Genomic DNA, 24,990 nt, shown 5'->3' with positions numbered 1-24,990 from the left:
CACATCCATGCCCGAGGCAGGATTCGAACCTGCGACCGTAGCGGTTACGCGGTTACAGACTGTAGCGCCTTTAACCGCTTGGCCACACCGGCCGGCAAATGTCGATGTGTAGTGTCAAACTGCTGCTCCACATTTGCGTTAAAGAGGCGTAGATCTCAGTCATTTTACAGCCTCATTATCTGACTAACGCATACTAAACCATCTCCGATAGACAGGAAATTGAAGTCCTTTTATCTCAAACGATCCCAGCGCACACGTTCTCACTGAACGTGTTTCGGTTAATTCCAACTAACTGCACTATCGAATTTCGACTCCCCAGAATGAGGAAAGGTTCTCAACATTGTCTCGAGTGAAGATGCAGTCATCGGTAAATAGTAACAAAGTCGTGAATTTTGGCTGGAGTGTGCAACACTGTAGATACGAGTAATACAGCGCATCCTGTACTCCTCGTTAACACTCCTCCATTACTGTCGTCTGGACTTTCTGCAGACGGTGTGAATGTAGTACTTGTTCAGAAAACACTCTATGTACTAGCATGAGAAGCAGCCAACACTTGCACCTCTTCGAAATGCTCCGCAAAGCCCTCTTCGAAAAGGGACTCGGCAGCCAGCATCCATTACTATCACCTAATGTCTGACAGAAACGCGGAATAATTGATGTATCAGAAAGATAGTCATGTATACGATAAATGTTTCAATATTACACAGTACTGTTGTATCTACATGGAAACTTAAGCAGCTCAGAAATATCCTTTGTACTACGTATACGCTACAACTGCCAAAAAATTACTGGCGAAAAATGCGAATCCAGCTTGCAACTGTCCGCTTTTCGAAGTCTTCACTTGACTGCTGCAGACTCTAGAAGATGTACAGTATTTCAGTTGGGAATCCTGTAAGTATGCATCTATGTCATGACTCTGCAATGATCATCAACTTTGCTGTATGCAAGCCGTGTATCTGTCATTTCGCTACTTTTGTGCTGGTACATTTCGTAAAACTGTCAACAACATTGTAGTACCGGTACACTGAGCAACTACCATTTACTACGAGAATAAACGACACATCGACGAAGCCCCGCTCAAACTTAGATACTTCACAGTGGCGGATATGAAACAGCTGTTGATAAATGACTAATTTGCTGTACCATTCCTTCAGTTTCTTTTCTTTTTTTAATTTTTGTATACGTGCTTTATAATCCTACAGACTGAAAGAGCTGGCGAAGTTGTGATACGCTGAACGTGTATTTGGGAGGTAGCAACTTCAGATCCCCATTCGGTAATCTACATTTCGGTTGCCTGTGACTTTCCTAAGTCACTTACGGCAAATATCGGTATGGTTTCTTTAGAAAGGCACCACCCATTTCCTTCCCCATTTTTTTGTAATCTGAGATAGTGCTCAGCCTCTGATGACGTCGATGGGACATTCAGTTTTAATCTTCCTTCCTTTTTCTCTAGTGACTTGACGTTAAAACTCAATACTTTCCCATACAAATAATTCTACAATGTTTCTCTGGAAAAAGGATAGTAAATTTGGGTTTTATAAATCATTTATAATGTTCTAATTACGATGTTTTATATTGATTCTAGTTATTCGTAATGTTTCTCATTAGCTTCCGCTAACTTGTTTGCAGTCAAACTATTCAATATTCTTTCAAAATCTCATAACCAAGCTAAAACTTAAGACAGTTTCGTCATCAAGAGAGAGCGTTTCGGAGCACTGTATTGGATTTCATCCATTTGAATAGAACATTTGACTGATCTGATGACAATCTCTCCTGGGACATCTCGTTTATCCATATATAGTTTTAAGCTTTTATGATCAGGACGTGACCTTCCACCAAGATAACATGCTTTTCTTCACGGTTTGAAATTTCCCCAGATGTAAAAAGGAGCTGGATGATACTACAAGCGTAGGGTCCTCTTTATTATGTACCCCGTCAGCGACTAGGTATAAAAAGCTTTGTTAACCACCTAACAGCGAGTAACGTTGTTATGTGAAAGACTTGGCATGGTAGAATAAATTTAAGTGGTTTCCATTTACATAAGCTTAACAAGTTTTTGACTGCCGCAGCCGTCGCGTTGAACTGAGCGCAAAAATGGATTCAGCAGATCTAGAAACCTATGAAATTACAATCATAAAATTAAATTCTTGGCATTACATGTGGAACAACGGATGGAAACAAGTGACCTGAGAGGACCAGTGTCACTGTGCGGTCAGCAGCAGCAGCCAGCAGGTGGAAGGGAGCGGCCAGAGAATGCGCCGGGTATGCGTGGCATCAGCTCAATGGACAATGGCATACTGCAGAAAGAGAATGTTCGTGATGCTGAATCAAAGTCTTGAGTCAGTCAAACAACTGAAGGAAGGATTTTGATGACTGGCAGGTGTGAGACATTTTGTGAGGAAATTTGTGAATCTCCACGCAGAGAAAGACATAGGGTCTAAAATAACTTATTTACTGATAGCTCGGTATTAAGTTGCTTTATAATTTGTGGTAAATTCCTTTTACCTACCTTTAAATTTAGTATGTATAAGGGCATTGTATGTTAACCGGGGACACAGAAACGACGGAGAGGCTCCGTCCCCGCCGCAGCCGCAGTGGTCCACAACCCCACGACGACTACCGCAGTCCACTTCACCCCTCCGCCACCCCACACCGAACCCAGGGTTATTGTGCGGTTCGGCCCCCTGTGGACCCCCCAGGGAACGTCTCACACCAGACGAGTGTAACCCCTATGTTTGTGTGGTAGAGTAATGGTGGTGTACGCGTACGTGGAGAACTTGTTTGCGCAGCAATCGCCGACATAGTGTAACTGAGGCGGAATAAGGGGAACCAGCCCGCACTTGCCGAGGCAGATGGAAAACCACCTAAAAACCATCCACAGACTGGCCGGTTCACCGGACCTCGACACAAATCCGCCGGGCGCTCCTTCCCGCCCGGAAAGCCGTGCGTTAGACCGCACGGCCATCCGGGCGGGCCAATGTACACTCCTGGAAACTGAAATAAGAACACGGTGAATTCATTGTCCTAGGAAGGGGAAACTTTATTGACACATTCCTGGGGTCAGATACATCACATGATCACACTGACAGAACCACAGGCACATAGACACAGGCAACAGAGCATGCACAATGTCGGCACTAGTACAGTGTATATCCAGCTTTCGCAGCAATGCAGGCTGCTATTCTCCCATGGAGACGATCGTAGAGATGCTGGATGTAGTCCTGTGGAACGGCTTGCCATGCCATTTCCACCTGGCGGCCGGCCGAAGTGGCCGTGCGGTTAAAGGCGCTGCAGTCTGGAACCGCAAGACCTCTACGGTCGCAGGTACGAATCCTGCCTCGGGCATGGATGTTTGTGATGTCCTTAGGTTAGTTAGGTTTAAGTAGTTCTAAGTTCTAGGGGTCTAATGACCTCAGCAGTTGAGTCCCATAGTGCTCAGAGCCATCCACCTGGCGCCTCAGGTAGACCAGCGTTCGTGCTGGACGTGCAGACCGCGTGAGACGACGCTTCATCCAGTCCCAAACATGCTCAATGGGGGACAGATCCGGAGATCGTGCTGGCCAGGGTAGTTGACTTACACCTTCTAGAGCACGTTGGGTGGCACGGGATACATGCGGACGTGCATTGTCCTGTTGGAACAGCAAGTTCTCTTGCCGGTCTAGGAATGGTAGAACGATGGGTTCGATGACGGTATGGATGTACCGTGCACTATTCAGTGTCCCCTCGACGATCACCAGTGGTGTACGGCCAGTGTAGGAGATCGCTCCCCACACCATGATGCCGGGTGTTGGCCCTGTGTGCCTCGGTCGTATGCAGTCCTGATTGTGCCACTCACCTGCACGGCGCCAAACACGCATACGACCATCATTGGCACCAAGGCAGAAGCGACTCTCATCGCTGAAGACGACATGTCTCCATTCGTCCCTCCATTCACGCCTGTCGCGACACCACTGGAGGCGGGCTGCACGATGTTGGGGCGTGAGCGGAAGACGGCCTAACGGTGTGCGGGACCGTAGCCCAGCTTCATGGAGACGGTTGCGAATGGTCCTCGCCGATACCCCAGGAGCAACAGTGTCCCTAATTTGCTGGGAAGTGGCGGTGCGGTCCCGTACGGCACTGCGTAGGATCCTACGGTCTTGGCGTGCATCCGTGCGTCGCTGCGGTCCGGTCCCAGGTCGACGGGCACGTGCACCTTCCGCCGACCACTGGCGACAACATCGATGTACTGTGGAGACCTCACGCCCCACGTGTTGAGCAATTCGGCGGTACGTCCACCCGGCCTCCCGCATGCCCACTATACGCCCTCGCTCAAAGTCCGTCAACTGCACATACGGTTCACGTCCACGCTGTCGCGGCATGCTACCAGTGTTAAAGACTGCGATGGAGCTCCATATGCCACGGCAAACTGGCTGACACTGACGGCGGCGGTGCACAAATGCTGCGCAGCTAGCGGCATTCGACGGCCAACACCGCGGTTCCTGGTGTGTCCGCTGTGCCGTGCGTGTGATCATTGCTTGTACAGCCCTCTCGCAGTGTCCGGAGCAAGTATGGTGGGTCTGAGACACCGGTGTCAATGTGTTCTTTTTTCCATTTCCAGGAGTGTATAAGGGTTACCTGCGGCTACTTGCCGAGGAGCGGTGACTTGCGTGCCTGAACGCTACAGCTAATTGTAGGTGCAACCACAACGGTGGGGTGTCTGTGGAAAGGACGGACAAACGTGTGGTTTCTGAAGATGGGCAGAAGATTTTTCAGTAACTGCAGGGGCAAGAGTCTAGATGATTGATTAATATGGTCTTGTAACATAAACCAAAATAGCCTTGCTGTACTGCTACTACGAACGGCTGAGAGCAAGAGAAAACTGCAGCCGCTATTTTTCTCGAGGACATGCAGCTCTATTGTATGGTAAATGATGAGAATATTTTCTTTGGTAAAATATTCCGGAGGTAAAGTAATTCCATATTCGGATCTTCGGGCGGAGGTAACTCATTATGATGTCATCAGGAAAAACAAATCTGGCATTCAGTTGGACAGGTACGATAGAAAATTTTAAAAAGGAAATGGATAGGTTGAAGGTAGATATATTGGGAATCAGCGAAGTTTAATGGCAGGACGAACAAACTTCTGTCAGGTGACTACAGGGTTATAAATCAATTATTAATTAGGGCGGCTAATGCAGGAGTAGACCTGATAATCAATAAAAATAGGAATGCGAATAAGCTACTGTGGACAGCATAGTCAACGCATTATCGTAGCCAAGATAAACACGAAGCCAATATCTACGACAGAATACAAGTTTGTATGTCAACTTGTGGGGTGATGAGGAGACTGAAGAGACGTATGATAACATAAAAGAAATTATTGAGATAGTTAAGCGTGACGGAAATTTAATTGTGACAGGGGACTGGAATTCTACATAGGAAAGGGAAGAGAGGGAGAAATAGAATGTAAATTTGGATTGGGGAAAGGAGTGAAAGAGGAAGCTGCCTGGTAGAATTTTGCATAGACTACAATTTCATCATCGCTGATACTTGGTTGAAGAATCATGAAAGAAGGATGTATGCGTGGAAGAGACATGGAGACACCGTAAGGTTTCCGATTTGTTATTTAATGGTAAGAGAGAGTTTTTTGAACCAGATTTTGAACTATAAGACATTTCCAGTGCAGTTGTGGACTCTGACCTGAATTTATTATTTACGAACTCTAGTTTAAAACTAAATAAACTGCAAAAAGGTAAAAAATTAAGGATGTGGGATTCTAATAAGTTGAAAGAACAGGAGGTTGTTGAGAGTTTCAAACGAAGAATCAGGCATCGATTGACTAAATCGGGAGAAATGAGTACAAAAAAGGTGATTGGTTAGCTTTGTGAGATGAAATAGTGAAGCGAGCAGATGATCAAACAGGTAAAAATACACGGCGTAGTAAAAATTCTTGAATGTCACGGGAGATATTGAATTTATCAGATGAAAGGAGGAAATATAAAAATACAACGAAGCTGGTGAAAGGGAACACAAACGTCTAAGAAATGAGACTGACAAGAAGTGAAAAATATCTAAGGAACGGTGGCTATGGGACAAATGTGAATCTGTGAAAACATGCATAATTTGTGGAAAAATCAATACAGCCGAAAGAAAAATTAAAGAGTGCTTTGGGGCAAAGAGAAGTATGACAAGAGCTGAGATGGAAAGCCGGTATTAAGCATAGAAGCGAAAGACGGGAAGATTATATAGTGGGGCTATAAAAGGGAAATGAACCTGAAGCTAACGTCATAGAAAGGGAAGAGATCGTGAATGAAGGAGAGTTGTAAGATATGATACTGAGATATGATACTGCGAGAAGAATTTAATAAAGCACTGAAAGGTTTAAGCTGAAACGGGTCCCCTGCTGTAGACGATATTCCTACAGAACTTGGGAGATCCAGCAATGACTAAACTAATCCACCTGTGTTCAAGATGTACTGAACAATGGTAATAATGTGATACTTCAAAAAGAATGTCGTCATTTCGATTCCAAAGACTGCAACTGTTGACATGTGTGAATATTAGCGAACAATCAGTTTAATAAGTCATGGTTGCAAAGTACTGACACGTATTATTAAGTGTGGGAACATGCAAACAATATTGATCCTGCGACTTATCTTAGAAAATAGGTTAAGGAAAGGCAATCTTATGTTTAGAGTACGTGTAGGTTTGGAGAAACCTTTTGATAATGGTGACTGTAATATTCTTCTTAAATTTCTGAAGGTAGCAGAGGTAAAATACTGGGAGCAAGAGGTTACTTACGAATTCAACAGAAACCAGAAGGCAGTCATAACAGTCGAAGGGCATGAATGGAACGTAGTGATTGAAACAGAGCTGTTGCCTATTTCCGATGTTGTTCAAAATGCAAACTGGGCAAATAGTAGGGAAGCCAATGAAAATTTTGGAGAAGGAAATAAATATGAGAGAGAAAAAAAAAACAAAAGTTTGAAGTTTGCCGATTAAATTGTAATTTTCTCATAGATAACAAAGGACTTGTCAGTGCAGTTGAACGGAATGCGCAATGTCTTGAAAGGATGATAGAAGGCGAACATCAACAAAAGCAAAACAAGCGTAATGGAATATAGCCGAATTAAATCATTTGAGGAAATTAGATTAGGAAATGGGACACTAAAATGTATTTCCCAAGAAAAATAACTGATGACGGCAGAAGTAGAGAGCATATACAATGTAGAATGGCAAAGCCGAGAAAAGCTATTTTGAAAAAGAGAAATTTGTTAATGTCGAACATACACTACGCCATTAAAATTGCTACACCACGAAGATGACGTGCTACAGACGCGAAATTTAACCGACGGGAAGAAAATGCAGTGATATGCAAATGATTAGCTTTTCAGAGCATTCACACAAGGTTAGCACCGGTGGCGACACCTACAACGTGCTGACATGAGGGAAGTTTCCAGAAGATTTCTCATACACAAACAGCAGTTGACCGGCGTTGCCTGGTGAAACGTTATTGTGATGCCCCGTGTAAGGAGGAGAAATGCGTACCATCACGTTTCCGACTTTGATAAAGGTCGGATTGTAGCCCATCGCGATTGCGGTTTATCGTATCGCGACATTGCTGCTCGCGTTCATCGAGTTCCAATGACTGTTAGCAGAATATGGAATCGGTGGGTTCAGGAGGGTAATACGAAACGCCGTGGTGGATCCGAACGGCCTCGTATCACTAGCAGTCGAGATGACAGACATCTTATCCGCATGGCTGTAACGGATCGTGCAGCCACGTCTCCATCCCTGAGTCAACAGATGGGGACGTTTGCAAGATAAGAACCGTCTGCACGAACAGTTCGACGACATTTGCAGCAGCATGGACCATCAGCTCAGAGACCATGGCTGCGGTTACCCTTGACGCTGCATCACAGACAGGAGCGCGTGCGATGGTGTACTCAACGTCGTGGCTGGGTGCACGAATGGCAAAACGTCATTTTTTCGGATGAATCCAGGTTCTGTTCACACCATCGTGATGGTCGCATCCGTGTTTGGCGACATCGCGGTGAACGCACATTGGAAGTGTGTATTCGTCATCGCCATACTGGCGTATCACCCGGCGTGATGGTATGGGGTGCCATTTGGCACACGTCTCGGTCACCTCTTGTTCGCATTGACTGCACTTTGAACAAACAGTGGACGTTACATTTCAGATGTGTTACGACCCGTGGCTCTAACCTTAATTCGATTCCTGCGAAACCCTACATTTCAGTTGGATAATGCACGACCGCATGTTGCAGGTTATGTACGGGCCTTTCTGGATACAGAAAATGTTCGACTGCTGCCCTGGACAGCACATTCTCCAGATCTATCACCAACTGAAAACGTCTGGTCAATGGTGGCCGAGCAACTGGCTCGCCACAATACGCTAGTCGCTACTCTTGATGAACTGTGGATTCGTGTTGAAGCTGCATGGGCAGCTGTACCTGTACGCGTCATCCAAGCTCTGTTTGACTCAATGCCCAGGCGTATCAAGGCCGTTTTACGACCAGAGGTGGTTGTTCTGGGTACTGATTTCTCAGGGTCTATGCACTCAAACTGCGTGAAAATGTAATCACATGTCAGTTCTAGTATAATATATTTGTCCAATGAATACCCGTGTATCATCTGCGTTTCTTCTTGGTGTAGCAATTTTAATGGCCAGTAGTGTTAATTTGGGTGTTAGGAAATCTTTTCTGAAGGCATTTGTCTGGAGTGTAGGCTTGTACGGAAGTGACAAAAAGCAGTTCAGCAAAAGAGATTAGAAACTTTTGACATGTGGTGCTACAGAAGAATACTGAAGATAAGATGGGTAGATTACATAACTAAAGAGGAGATAATGTATGGAATTGGAGTGAAAAGAATTAGTGGCAAAACTTGACAAAGAGAAGACATCGGTTGATAGAACACAGTCTGAGACGTCAAGAGACCCGCGATTTAGTATTGGAGGGAAGTATTGGGGGTAAGAAGTGCTGAGCGGGGGGAGGGTTGCTTCAAATGGATGTGGGTTGCAGTAGTTATTCGGATACGAAGATGCTTGCACAGGATAGAGTAGTGTGGAAAGCTGTATAAACCAGTCTTCGGACTGCAGACCACAACAACCGGAAGTACTGGCAGAGAATAGTTCTGTGTGTTGCCTACGTATATTAGAGTTTGATTGCGACTTGTAATCTACTCCAGAATATTATTCACCCCATTCAGATGTAAACTGCCGACTATAATTTTAGGGAGCTGCTATTCTAACGTTTCCACAGATATTGGTTGCCATCAAGGGGACTTTACAGTAACCATAAGTCCTAAATATAGCCTAGTGGGTATACAACATAATGTCTATTAATGTCCATGCTGTTAAATTATTATAGAATAGAAAATGAGAAATAGTAAGATTAAATGTTGTTATAGTGTTATAACATAGTAATGTAATTGCACATTTCTTGCTTTAGTACAAAAGTAGTAATGCTCATGAATATCCGTTGGCATCTAGAAGCAGAAAAAAATTAAGTAAGTAAAACAAGTGTTAAGTGACGTACGAAATTTCCATTTCTGACTTGTAGTGAAATGTTCAGTTGTCACTTTCTAGGTCACCTTCAAACAATGACAAGTAAGTTTCAACATTTTCGGAACATGAATGCATTCCCGGTACGTCATACATAACGGCATATCTAAAGCTGATACTTTCCTCAGACTTTGCAGTGTTACCGTTCCTTTATTTCTTTTGTCTTTTGGGTACCACTAGCTCATGTTTGGTCTGAGAAGTTTTGTTTTTGTCCGTGGCACAATTTTTTTGGTAAGAACGACAAATGTTTTTAGAGGCTCCTTTTTCTGCAAACAAAAATTACTAAATAATTTTTCTTCTGGTAGTTTTGCTACCTCTCATGTCTTCAGAACTACGAGTAGAGGGTCGTAATCAGTACCGGCCCTTATTTGATTAGTTAAAACATACGTTTATGCGCTTTCATTGAAAGTCACAATGACATTCACAATTAAGATTACATGCAAGCTCTAATCAATTATTAAATGATTTTTGTCACGAACTGCATTTCTAGTTTCACTATTGTATAATTTGATAGTGAACTGTACCGTTCCTATATCATAAACTGCGATTTACTGTTGCACATTGTCATTGGACTTCCTTTATTTAGAGGGTACACTATGTACTGAATTGTCTTTGTAATTGTTGAAGACAGAGTATTTATTTAAGTGCTCTATTTCATTGTTTGAGTCCATCGTTCCTTTGGCTTACTGGTTAATTGCCTTTTGTATTACAACTCTTTACAGATTGTTCTACCAGGTAGTAGACCTTCATGCTGTGATCCCATGTGCGAGAGTTATTTCTCTTTCCATATCAGTTCGGTCACAAAATGGAAACCAAAACGAAAAATCAAAACAATTTATTTACAGTATTTCGGTACACCTTCCAGCTACTTCTCTACATACTGGCCGCTTCGGCTTAGACATTTATCGTAGCGTGGTACTAACTTTGCAGTACCCTCGTCAGTGAAAGCAGCTGTCTGTGATTAACGCCAATTTCCTACGCTGGCCTGCAGCTCGTTGTCTGTGCAAAAATGCTGTCCTCATAGCCAGAGCTTAATGTGAGCGAAAAGATGAAAATCAGAGGGAGCCATGTGGTAGGTGATCAAACACTGCAGGTGTGTCTTTATTGGAGCTGCAGTGTACGGCTGAGAATTGTCATGAAGAACGACAATGACTGACGACAACGTTCCTCTTCACTTGTTCTGAACTGCGCTTCTTAGACGGTTTTCTCGAATCACCCGATCCGCTCGCTGAATAAGATCATCGATTGACAATTCTCTTGCTTCCCTGATCTCTTGCTTCATGAACGTGTGTACGCCATGCTTCAAAGTGCCGCACTTTACTGTCACTTACGACAATTATGGTATGTGGGCTACATGGAAATCAGGCGGAACCCTTCAGCACAAAGGAATCGAGCGATAGCACACACTTCACATTCGGCGGGACACGATGTTGTTCTAGGTATCTTTGCGTGCTCAGTATGCAGTCATAACTGAAACGAGTGACGTGACGCGACCGATGGGCGTAATAGAGACACTGCGCAACACATTTGCACGAAGCTTCATCGTGTGTTCACTGGTTTTAATTTCGCAGCCAATCAGATCTTGGAGGAACTATTGAAGTACATCAAAATGCGCTTAGACTACCGAAGTTTAGTATTAATGATTAGATAAATTCATGATTACTGATGTTTCTGATAGTAGGAAAATTCTTGAAATTAGTGAATATGGCTTCGACGAGGAACACCTTCGTATCGATTAAAGCGAAAACTGTGAAACAATAATCAAAAGCTTTACCATACTAACTAATTTGATTCTCATAGTTTCAGCGTATTGACGACACGTTTGTGTGAGAGAACGTTCTGCTCTGTGGTGATACTGGATGATACTGGAAATAAAAGGACTAGATATACATGACTGAAATGAAATTTAAATTATAACACCTACAAAGCGTTGGTGTCAGTCGACATTTGTGACTGTTCCACAATCGGAGTTCGCAGTATGAATGGTCGAGTTTTTTCTAGGGCCAATGAAGTGCATTAGCGATATGCCTCGCAAAAAAATCTCATTTCCAATCAGCAACAATAAAACTTCGACATGACACGCTCTACAAGTAGCTGGGGATCGCTATTTATTATTCTTCAAATTGCATTTCAAACGAAGCTTGCTGCGTAATTCCTGCTACGTGGTATATGTAACGCTCACTAGAAATGATATTCAACTTCATCCTTTGTAACCTAAATGATCAATCCTTCATTGACGGTGTGGTCATCGACACGTACAAACACTGTAGTTCATATCCGCCATTCTGTCATGTCTCGAAGGTGACTCATGTTACTGTGCTGATTCGATACAACCAACGCACCACTTTACTACCATGACATACGTCAGCAGTCCACGATCACACAACGGCCTGGCTCATTTACTCTACTGGGCCAAAGATGAGTGAACGCACTACACGAGCAGTGAATAAGGTCCTTGGAACCTTGTTTAAATGTCTTTGTGGTTCGCTTGCTCACCTGTTAGATGTGCAGCGCTGGGGCATTCTTATTTGAAGTTTTGTAGCGAGCAGGTGAGCTTTACAGTGAACGAGATCAGTTGCAAAGAAAAAAAAAAAAAAAAGACTGGAGAAGCTATCTGGAATACCTTATTATGGAGATGAAAATTTGTTTGTAAACATACGTTATTGATTCAATTGATAAAGAAGATGTTTTGGAGGAAACTTTAGGTAGCAATGCACGCACAAGAATAAAATGTTTGTTTGTCGCAACTACACTCCTGTAAATTGAAATAAGAACACCGTGAATTCATTGTCCCAGGAAGGGGAAACTTTATTGACACATTCCTGGGGTCAGATACATCACATGATCACACTGACAGAACCACAGGCACATAGACACAGGCAACAGAGCATGCACAATGTCGGCACTAGTACAGTGTATATCCACCTTTCGCAGCAATGCAGGCTGCTATTCTCCCATGGAGACGATCGTAGAGATGCTGGATGTAGTCCTGTGGAACGGCTTGCCATGCCATTTCCACCTGGCGCCTCAGTTGGACCAGCGTTCGTGCTGGACGTGCAGACCGCGTGAGACGACGCTTCATCCAGTCCCAAACATGCTCAATGGGGGACAGATCCGGAGATCTTGCTGGCCAGGGTAGTTGACTTACACCTTCTAGAGCATGTTGGGTGGCACGGGATACATGCGGACGTGCATTGTCCTGTTGGAACAGCAAGTTCCCTTGCCGGTCTAGGAATGGTAGAATGATGGGTTCGATGACGGTTTGGATGTACCGTGCACTATTCAGTGTCCCCTCGACGATCACCAGTGGTGTACGGCCAGTGTAGGAGATCGCTCCCCACACCATGATGCCGGGTGTTGGCCCTGTGTGCCTCGGTCGTATGCAGTCCTGATTGTGGCGCTTACCTGCACGGCGCCAAACACGCATACGACCATCATTGGCACCAAGGCAGAAGCGACTCTCATCGCTGAAGACGACACGTCTCCATTCGTCCCTCCATTCACGCCTGTCGCGACACCACTGGAGGCGGGCTGCACGATGTTGGGGCGTGAGCGGAAGACGGCCTAACGGTGTGCGGGACCGTAGCCCAGCTTCAAGGAGACGGTTGCGAATGGTCCTCGCCGATACCCCAGGAGCAACAGTGTCCCTAATTTGCTGGGAAGTGGCGGTGCGGTCCCCTACGGCACTGCGTAGGATCCTACGGTCTTGGCGTGCATCCGTGCGTCGCTGCGGTCCGGTCCCAGGTCGACGGGCACGTGCTCCTTCCGCCGACCACTGGCGACAACATCGATGTACTGTGGAGACCTCACGCCCCACGTGTTGAGCAATTCGGCGGTACGTCCACCCGGCCTCCCGCATGCCCACTATACGCCCTCGCTCAAAGTCCGTCAACTGCACATACGGTTCACGTCCACGCTGTCGCGGCATGCTACCAGTGTTAAAGACTGCGATGGAGCTCCGTATGCCACGGCAAACTGGCTGACACTGACGGCGGCGGTGCACAAATGCTGCGCAGCTAGCGCCATTCGACGGCCAACACCGCGGTTCCTGGTGTGTCCGCTGTGCCGTGCGTGTGATCATTGCTTGTACAGCCCTCTCGCAGTGTCCGGAGCAAGTATGGTGGGTCTGAGACACCGGTGTCAATGTGTTCTTTTTTCCATTTCCAGGAGTGTATTAAATTAAAGGAAATCTTTGCCCTCAGATCACTAGTTTCATTCATGATTCGTGTTAATTAGATCTTTGTTTTCATTATATCACAATAACTCAATTGTTTGCAATGTCTGTAATTTAAATACTGCGAGAATTTCGTAATTGTGTCTTCTTATGTTGTACAGTCTTTTTTGACAACAATCAGAGTTTAATTTTCCAAGGACGATTTTCTTTAAAGTAAACCAGCCTCCGTCATTCTTAGTAAAGTTTAAAATATTTTGTCTTATTCGCATTGAACGTTATGCTACACGCAGTCACAGATTGTTTCTGACAACCACAAACGGATTTCGTAGTGAATAGTTTATTTAACTTTAATTGCTACATGTGTTGAGATCCATTTGCTTTCGAGAAAGTTGCTACACCAGACACAGAACAGCGTGCTGAGCACGATGTAAGTTACTTTTATTTCAGTGCAGGTCTCACTTTACATTCTTGTGAGCAGGCTGTGCGTAGTCAGAATTTCTTTCTTTACTGTTCAAGGAAGTTTGTGTTTCAATTTCGTGATATACCTGCAGAATTATTTTTAAAAATTTGTATCAGCTATTGCACATAAGCCTCAGACACTGAGATTATATGTATTCGACGTGTAAACATTAATGTATTATATGTTTGTCAGTATTTAGTTGAAATGTTTTTCTGTAACGATAGGAGAATATTTTCTCAAGTTAGCCTGTCGGGTTATGGAACATCTAATAGCTCCGATGCAACTGTTTCTTGTTCTTCTATATGTATTTATGCACTGTCACATTCTGTGTGGACTGTGGTTCTACCCTTGGAGATATCACCACATTGAAAGGGAAGAAAATCTGACAGAAGTTGAAAAGCTGGGACATCATCTACACTAGGGAAGACCAAGAACTCGGCCCGCATGTGCAAGCATGTCACTCTTTCCCCACCCACGTGCACATTCGCACTTTACCACGCCGTGCTTTTGAAGTGGGAAGAGGGCAAGAGAGTGGCTTTGTTTCATGGTGCATATTTCTCAATAATGTAGTTCACAAACATTTATTATTTGAAGAGATAATCAAATTCAGATCTGGTACAAACTGTCGCATATGTACAGATGCAGGCGGTTTCGCAGCTTTTCGTTAATCAAGTCGCCACGTAATCATGATCTATTTAGTTTCATGATCGAAAAAAGCGTTTCACACACATATTATGTTGATCAAAATATTTTATCACGTTTGCATTCTCAATATGGACACGTCGAAACTCTTCCCGACAAAAGAACATAGAGATCCTCGACAGTTTTAACGTGAAGGAATTTGTCTTTTAAACGGGGATTACACTGCAGATTGATCAGTCCCATCTACAGATATACAGAGGCTGTGTTTCAATTGGAATGGCAAAGATCTTAGAAATGTTTCTACAGATATACAGAGGCTGTGTTTCAATTGAAATGGCAAACGATCTCGAAAAATGTTCAAAACAGTTGTAAAATTGACAGTGTCCTCAGATATCTAGAGGGCTTTTCCTCGATTTCTTTCAACGTCACATTGGATTGCTCAGGTTTCACGTTTCCTTTAACGACAACGAGTTTAGAGAAATGGGCCATTTTCCTTGCCAGATGTTGTCCCTCGCAAAACGTTATTTTCTTTTTACATGTACTTTCGCCATGGCGTCAGAAATAATTTGCTTCTCTCCGTACTATGGCAGCCTGGTATCACCTCCATTTAAAATGCAGGTTCTGCAATTCATTCCGGATCTTTTAATTTTCGTTCTGGCTTTCCCTCTTCCTTCAGAGATTTATCAACAACGTGTCATAAATGGAGAAATCGTTCGAGGCTTGTCCTTTTTCTAACCAAAGTAGCAGTAATGTAGGTTATAAAGTTAGTTTGAGTCTACTGAAGTAACGGAGTAGGTGAAACTTCTATCGTTTACTTAAACTGCTGAGTGAAACTGAACCTATTGTCTCGTTACTTATTTTTATCATTTCAACACTGACTTACAGAATTTTCCCTGACAAAGACAACTGAAACTTAACCTATTCATTTATTACCCACAATATACAAGTGCAACGCAATCTGACTGCTCTAAAATGACAACATGACTTCAAATAATTAACAAAAAAGAATGGCCTTGAATTGGAAGAAATCATAACAATAACCTATACGTTTCATAAGTCACTTACCTCACAGAAAATCTTCATAACACGAACTACAGCAATAACAGCAAGCAGCAACTACAGCCAGATAAATAAAAAGATTCTAACTAGTATGGGCTCTCACTACTAGGAGTCATTTCGTTAGCAAAAGAAAGATTTTGTTGAAGAGCAAACAATGTATTTAGCAGATTTTACCTTAATCATGGACACCCAGGTCCAGAAATTATATAGTCGTCAATAATTCCACTACCCAAGCATTAGCAAAGCAAATACATCCATCATCATTTTACAATGTATGACCTACCAACACTGAGTCTCCACGAAGGACACATGTCCAAGCCGTCCGCTCGATAACTGCTAACTGCTAGTCCGTCCAGCCACAGAGTCTCTTACCGAGGACGGTCGCAGGTTCGAAGCCTGCCTCGGGCATGGATGTGTATGCTGTCCTTAGGTTAGCTAGGTTTAAGTAGTTCTAAGTTCTAGGGGACTGATGACCTCAGAAGCTAAGTCCTACAGTGCTCAGAGCCATTTCAACCATCTCTTACCTAGGGCGCAGGGCGCTGTCAGCGATATTAATTACAGTCTATAGCGCTCCCAACATACAAACATATAAAAAGTCTTAATGCTCTTCGTTCATTTCCATGAGAAACTGTTGCAACTGATGACGTAATAAAATGCGCAGCTTCAAAAAAATATATTACACATAAGGAGTTGTCTAACAAGGAGACCGTGGGGTCGGGGATTTGTCCGAAATTTTGCGTGGTGAAAGAGGACCCCTAACACCTCACGTGGTTAAAATATTAGGACGCACTACTCCGGAAATCCCGAGAAAATTCGATCCAAAGTTTCTTAGGTGCCTTATGAGTATAAAGTGTTAGTGCATTGCCTAGCCGCCGTCTGGCCAACAAGGCTGCCGCCACGGTAGCTCAGCGTGTTCGGTCAGAGGGTTAACTGCCTTCTGTAACAAAACAACTGAGTTCACCGATCAACAACGAACTAACGACGGGTGCCTTACGACGTCCGCACCGAGCAGATGTAACTAACGAAACCGAACACAAGTGAGATTCTCGGACTCTTACGCCAGAGGTCCCGGGTTCGACACCTCCTCGAGCACTTTTTTTTCTTCTGTTTCATTTTCTTTTGTTTCTCCACTAATTATTCAGAAAGTTTCCCAAGCCTACATTATGTTTAACAAATTAGCTACATTATTGAATAAAAATTATTTTCTTTTTGTCCAACAAAACAATTCATGGTGGTGGGTTTTCCATTTCTCATTGTGAAGTATATGAGTAGAAACATTGGGTTTTTAATGAGAATAACAAAGTCGATTGGGAAACATCTAATTTTTATACATATAATAATTATAAACAAGAAATGCAGTGGTAATTATCGTAAAAAAAAACAAAGCAATATTTTTTGCGACATCTTGCGCAACATATAAAAGCGGATTTTTTACAATCACAGGGCGTTTGCAAGAAATCTGTACAAAAACATGCCCCATTAACATTTACGAAAATGTTTTGAGTTTCTGATAATTTTGAGGCTAACCAGAAATACTGAATCATGTCTCGGAATATTGGTGACGATAATTGGTGGTGAATTATAGAATGAATTTTTATACAATCTTCCCGGAAATTAATTTCATAATTCTCCAGTAACAATGCGCTGCAATTTTGCAAGCAACAGAAGAAAAAAAAAAGGTGCTGTAGGAAGAATCGAACACGAGACCTCTGGCGTAAAGGTTCCAGCGCTAACTATGTAGGCCAAACGGCGAGTCGGGAATGAACTAACATTTTATACTCATACGGCACCCAAGAAACTTTGGATCGATTTTTCTCGGGATTTTCCGAGTAGTGCGTCCTAATACTTTAACCACGTGAGGTGTTAGGGGTCCTCTTTCACCACACAAAATTTTGGACAAATCCCCGACCCCACGGTCGTGTCGTCTCCTTGTAAGACTCACTATATCTTTTTTGGGCCAAATTTAGCCTTTTTTATGTATTTTCAGTCATCTACTCCATGTTACACTACTATTTCATGTGACCCTCTATACGACACTTCCTCATTTCATTTTTTTAGTACGGAGGATTATTACGAATCGCTTATTGACAAGATATAGCCTATCATAATAAGTTACAATCCCTATTCGTCTTGATTTTGGGCATTTTAATCATTCTTATATGAAGTTAGGCTCATAACTGTGAACGGTTTAGCATAATACCTGAGCCACCTACAGAGAAACAGTGTCCGATTCTTTCCAATCTGTGAGCATTCTGTGTGTATGTCGATGTACTTGCAGACAGCTGCCAGACAGCCTCTAACGCAGGAGAATTTCAGACATTTCCACACTTGGCCATAATGCGGATTAAGCGCTATTTTCCAATGAACGGGTGCGAGCGACACCCCTGTCAGCCGGTCGACAGTTCGTCAGCGCTGGCTGCCAAGTGTCGTCTGTCTGCTGCGCTGCGGGCGCAGCGGTTTCTGCGCGTATCGGTTGCGCTGTGTACACACGGCCGCAGATTTGCATGCCATTTGCATGGGACAGGCGAGGATGAGGATAAATAGAGACCGCGCCACCTCGCGGTCACGCCTGCTGCTCTCTCTCTCTCTCTCTCTCTCTCTCTCTCTCTCTCGGCTCTGTACGAGTAGCGTATGACCGGCGCTCCAGTTCCTATCCCTCCCCCCTCCCCCGCCCTCTTCTGCCATCCTTGCCACAGGCAGTGATCCACAGATCTTCCACCACACTCCGCTAATTAACAGTACTGTCCCCGTGGAAGGTTATCTGTAGAGACGCAAAAGCAGCCCGTACAGTCGTGGCAGTGAGACATCCGTGGGCGTCTGTGTTTATCAGTGAATTTTCTCTATCTCTCGATGTTATTGGAAAGAACATGATTGCTTTAAAGTGGCACTTGCTCCTTGATGGTTTAAGGGACAGTAGCTCGAGCGAGAAGCTACACCACTGTAAGAGCTCAGAAGACAGAAATGTGAGTTCACCCTACAAGTTTCTAACAAGGGAACCTCCCCATTGCAACCCCCTCAGGTTTAGTTATAAGTTGGCACAGTGGATAGGCCTTGAAAAACTGAACACAGATCAGTCGAGAAAACAGGAAAAAGTTGTGTGGAACAATAAAAAAAATAAGCAAAATATACAAACTGAGTAGTCCATGTGTAAGATAGGCAACATCAAGGATAATCTGAGCTCAGGAGCGCCGTGATCCCGTGCTTAGCGTGAGCAGCTACGCAACGAGAGGTCCTTGGTTCAAGTCTTCCCTCGAGTGAAAAGTTTAGTTTCGCAAAGTTATGATCTTTCCGTTCGTTCATTGACGTCTCTGTTCACTGTAATAAGTTTAGTGTCTATGTTTTGCGACTGCACCGCAAAACCGTGCGATTAGTAGATGAAAGGACGCGCCTCTCCAATGGGAACCGAAAACATTTGATTGCAAGGTCACAGGTCAACCGATTCCTCCACAGCAAAACACGTCTGATATATTTTATACGACACTGATGACGGAATGTGCGTCAAACGACAGGAATATGTTGTCGACCCACCTAACTTGTACACTTGGCGAATGGGTAAAAAGATTCTTCTACCTAGCCCGCTTTAGGTTTTCTTGTGGATGTGATAATCACTCCGAAAAAAGTGATGAAAACATAAGAGTTTGTCACATAAACTGCAACAAACGAATGCAACAGTTTCATAGTCGCAAAGTTTTCCCTGTGCTCTGTCAAAACATATGTTTTTAACGTTTTCAAATTTTTCCGTGTGTAGACCGTCAAACCTGCGAAGGAACTTGCCCCCCCCCCTTCTTGCAGCGGTGTACCGTAGGTCTCTAGAAGAGCGTAGCGTTCCAAAGGATTGGAAAAGGGCACAGGTCATCCCCGTTTTCAAGAAGGGACGTCGAACAGATGTGCAGAACTATAGACCTATATCTCTAACGTCGATCAGTTGTAGAATTTTGGAACACGTATTGTGATCGAGTATAATGACTTTTCTGGAGACTAGAAATCTACTCTGTAGGAATCAGCATGGGTTTCGAAAAAGACGGTCATGTGAAACCCAGCTCGCGCTATTCGTCCACGAGACTCAGAGGGCCATAGACACGGGTTCACAGGTAGATGCCGTGTTTCTTGACTTCCGCAAGGCGTTCGATACAGTTCCCCACAGTCGTTTAATGAACAAAGTAAGAGCATATGGACTGTCAGACCAATTGTGTGATTGGATTGAGGAGTTCCTAGATAACAGGACGCAGCATGTCATTCTCAATGGAGAGAAGTCTTCCGAAGTAAGAGTGATTTCAGGTGTGCCGCAGGGGAGTGTCATAGGACCGTTGCTATTCACAATATACATAAATGACCTGGTGGATGACATCGGAAGTTCACTGAGGCTTTTTGCAGATGATGCTGTGGCGTATCGAGAGGTTGTAACAATGGAAAATTGTACTGAAATGCAGGAGGATCTGCAGCGAATTGACGCATGGTGCAGGGAATGGCAATTGAATCTCAATGTAGACAAGTGTAATGTGCTGCGAATACATAGAAAGATAGATCCCTTATCATTTAGCTACAAAATAGCAGGTCAGCAACTGGAAGCAGTTAATTCCATAAATTATCTGGGAGTACGCATTAGGAGTGATTTAAAATGGAATGATCATATAAAGTTGATCGTCGGTAAAGCAGATGCCAGACTGAGATTCATTGGAAGAATCCTAAGGAAATGCAATCCGAAAACAAAGGAAGTAGGTTACAGTACGCTTGTTCGCCCACTGCTTGAATACTGCTCAACAGTGTGGGATCCGTACCAGATAGGGTTGATACAAGAGATAGAGAAGATCCAACGGAGAAGAGCGCGCTTCGTTACAGGATCATTTAGTAATCGCGAAAGCGTTACGGAGATGATAGATAAACTCCAGTGGAAGACTCTGCAGGAGAGACGCTCAGTAGCTCGGTACGGGCTTTTGTCAAAGTTTCGAGAACATACCTTCACCGAAGAGTCAAGCAGTATATTGCTCCCTCCTACGTATATCTCGCGAAGAGACCATGAGTATAAAATCAGAGAGATTAGAGCCCACACAGAGGCATACCGACAATCCTTCTTTCCACGAACAATACGAGACTGGAATAGAAGGGAGAACCGATAGAGGTGCTCAAGGTACCTTCCGCCACACACCGTCAGGTGGCTTGCGGAGTATGGATGTAGATGTAGATGTAGATCCTGCATATGTCCAAGCAATTCTGAACGTGTTCTGGAATTTTGGAGAGCGAAGATGATTATGTGTGAGTGCCTGAACTTTGATAACGGTCTGAAAATAAAAAATTAAACTTTTGACTCGCGGACGACTTGAACCAGGGACCTGTCGTTTCGCAGCTGCTCACGCTAACCACGGGAACACGGCGCTCCTGAACTCAGACTATCCTTTATGTTACCTATCATGCGCATGGACTACTCAGTATGTATATTTTGCTTATTTTTTTCATAGATCCACACAACTTCTTCCTGTTTTCTCGATTGATCTGTGTTCAGTTTTTCAAGGCCTATCCACTGTGCCAACTTATAACTAAATCTGAGGGGGGTGCGATGGGGAGGTTCCCTTGTAAGAAACACGGGGAAAAAATGAGAACGGTTACATTTTAACGGCCCATAAGAAACAGATTAGCAGCAACATATACATATACACTCTACAAATCACAGTGAAATGTGTAGAAGAGATTGCTTAGTATTGTGGCACAGGTTACGGTTTCTACCCGTTCCAATAGTGTATGGAGTGCTGGAAGCATGACGTTTAACTGCCTCTGTGAGCACTATAGTTAGCTTAATTTTTTCTTCGAGATCTCTACGGGAACGATACATAAATTGCTAGAAGGACAGATAGGTTCTTCGTTTTTCTGACTTGGCACAATTGCTTCACCAGATAATTGCTGACTCTCTTCAAGCGTGTGTCAAACCATGTTCTTCAGCATCTCTCTGACGTCCTCCAGTGAGCCATAAACACGTTTGACCATTCGTGGCACCCTTCCTTGTATATTTTCAATATTCCTAGTTAGTCCTATTTGGCATGAATCCCACAACACTTGAGCAATATTCTGGTATAGGACGCAAAAGAAATTTTCAAGCTGTGTTCCTTGTAAACTGACTGAATATTCCAGTTTCTGCCAATGAATCAATGCCTGTCCACTGTCTTACCCACAGTCTACGTGGTCATTTCATTTAATCACTCTCTATACATAACTAAGGAAAAGTGTGTCTACGTAAAGACATACTTTCCACCATGACCATCGACTGCCACCCACTCGCAGTTGCGATGGTAGGTAGCCCTTGGTTTCCTGTTGTCAGTAACGTAATTTAGACGCGGTGGGTGGAAGTGGGTGAGTATGGCTGGCAAAAACAAATTCTCACACATTGTGTTTATGAATAGCATGTAAAATGTTTTGAGTGGCATTTTATGTGTCAGTGAGGGATAGAGATGTATTCTCCATTTTCTAGAAACTATATTTTGAATCGAATTTTTCCAGGAATTCCAAAAGCTTTAAAGATTATGTGGCTGAAAGTTATAATAAAATTATTATCATGACTCCGGAGGGTTGAGAAAATTTACATATACCGTGACTGATGAAAATGAAACTATAAACTTTCCTACTGAATTATTCAATCATTTCAATGTTCCAAAAATGCCGTTTCACGTGGTCAAATTGAAGCATAGTTGGCCAGTCATTTTACTGTGAAATCTGAATTTGCCGAAACTATGTAACAGTAGAAGACTGTATCAAACAACCCCAGAATAACATCATCGAAGGCAATACAATGACTACCAAATAAAAAGGGCACACAGTATTGACGGCGCGAGTACCTTTAATATCAGCTGGATTGCCCATCAGTTTAAGGCGTTTGCAGTTTCCAGCAAAGTTCGGTTACGGCATGACCATCAACAAAGCACAGGGCCAAACATTCCGACATTGTATCATTGAAGGACTCATGGTTTTCAAATGGCCTATTTTATGTCGTGTGCTCACAAATTAGATCACCTCAAAATTTGTTTATTTAGAGCCCGAACAATAAAACTATAAATGCAATGTATGGGTAAGTGTTGAGGAGAAATGGTTCAAATGGCTCTGAGCAATATGGGACTCAACTGCTGTGGTCATAAGTCCCCTAGAACTTAGAACTACTTAAACCTAACTAGCCTAAGGACATCACACACATCCATGCCCGAGGCAGGATTCGAACCTGCGACCGTAGCGGTCGTGCGGTTCCAGACTGTAGCGCCTTTAACCGCTCGGCTACTCCGGCCGGCTTGAGGAGAAATGAAAATATAAATATCTATATATAAAAAAATTAAATTTCTTATTAAATAAAGTAACGTTTGATTCAGATTTGTATTACTTAAGTAATAATGTTTATCGCACCATTGATTAATTAATTTAATATCACTATAAACACACGTTTAATGGAGTATACGTCTGTATGTTTCTGGTAGGGAGAATGGTCCTCATGCCGTCAACCATGCAATATATTCTGATAAGGTTTAAGTTGGGTATTGCAGCTAGTATCCCAACAAAGTGTTACAACCACGTATTTGTAAGAGTTGAGTGATTTCAAATATGACACTGGCGGAACAGTTTCGTAATATTTTCCAAATAGTACTCAATTATAGATAACTTTTCATCACCTAGAAGTCAGAAGACAATTAATACTGTTTACTAAGTGACTAGCGTGCAACATAAGCAGTATCCCATCACATATTCCCAGAGCATGCCTGAAGTTACATCTAGTTTTGTTGAACTCTCCGACCAATATGGCCACACAGGGAATGGTAAGACTGTCGTGAACTGTGAGTGATCAACACTTCAAAATTTTCGTTTAATGAAATATAAAACCAATTTTAAAATCAATTTGTACAAAATTTAAAAAAAATGACCCTGTTTTAAAACTGTGCATTCGATAGTATTAATGGACACAGTCCCTGAATACGGCCAAAACTACAAGATGTTGCAATAAACAAAATAATTCAAAAACAGGTAACCGACATATTGACACCGCAATAATGTTTAAAGCACTGGTCCGCAGCTCGTGGTCGTGCGGTAGCGTTCTCGCTGCCCGCGCCCGGGTTCCCGGGTTCGATTCCCGGCGCGGTCAGGGATTTTCTCTGCCTCGTGATGACTGGGTGTTGTGTGATGTCCTTAGGTTAGTTAGGTTTAAGTAGTTCTAAGTTCTAGGGGACTGATGGCCATAGATGTTAAGTCCCGTAGTGCTCAGAGCCATTTGAACCATTTTTTAAAGCAGTGCACTACTAAAATTACAGAAGCATGGCCACCCGAAGAAGTTCATTCAGCCAAAAAAATTCAAATACATAACAGACTGAAAAGAAACTGTTGTACCCAATTTCCCGACGGCAGTGGCATTTTTCAGCAAGACAATGCGCCATGTCAAAAAGCCTGGAGAGTGATGGAGTGGTTCGATGAATACAGTAGGGTGTACCAGTTCATGTGCTGGTCCTCCAAGTCGCTAGCTCTGAACTGGATCGAATACATCTGGGATGTGGTTGAATGTGGTGTCAGAGCTCATCGCCCCTTCCCCGGAATTTACGAGAATTAGGTGACTTTTTTGGGCAGATGTGGTGCCATATCCAACCATCGCCCTACCAAGGCCTCACTGCTTCCATGCCACGACGCATCGCCTATAATATCCATGCCAAAGTGGACATAGCGTCTAGTAGGTAGATGGTCATAATGCTTTGGCTTATAAGTGTATACATTCCTCGCCAGAAAGACAATCAACCATTAAAGCAAAGCCGTTTAATTCGAACGTTCCACATGTAAAAGACAGATACACTCGTAACAGATAAACCAAAACACAGTGTTAGCAGTGTAGTATAATTATGAGCTCTCACATGTAGGTGTAGTATGAAGAAGTATTGTACCCATTCTTGCCACCGGCCGCGGTGGCCGTGCGGTTCTAGGCGCTGTAGTTCGGAACCGTGGGACTGCTACGGTCGCATGTTCGAATCCTGCCTCGGGCATGGATGTGTGTGATGTCCTTAGGTTAGTTAGGTTTAAGTAGTTCTAAGTTCTAGGGGACTGATGACCTAAGATGTTAAGTACCATAGTGCTCAGAGACATT

The sequence above is a fragment of the Schistocerca cancellata genome, chromosome 2 (genome assembly GCF_023864275.1).
Source record: "Schistocerca cancellata isolate TAMUIC-IGC-003103 chromosome 2, iqSchCanc2.1, whole genome shotgun sequence".
Taxonomy (NCBI): Eukaryota; Metazoa; Arthropoda; class Insecta; order Orthoptera; family Acrididae; genus Schistocerca; species Schistocerca cancellata.
Note: the sequence above shows the minus strand (reverse complement) of the source record.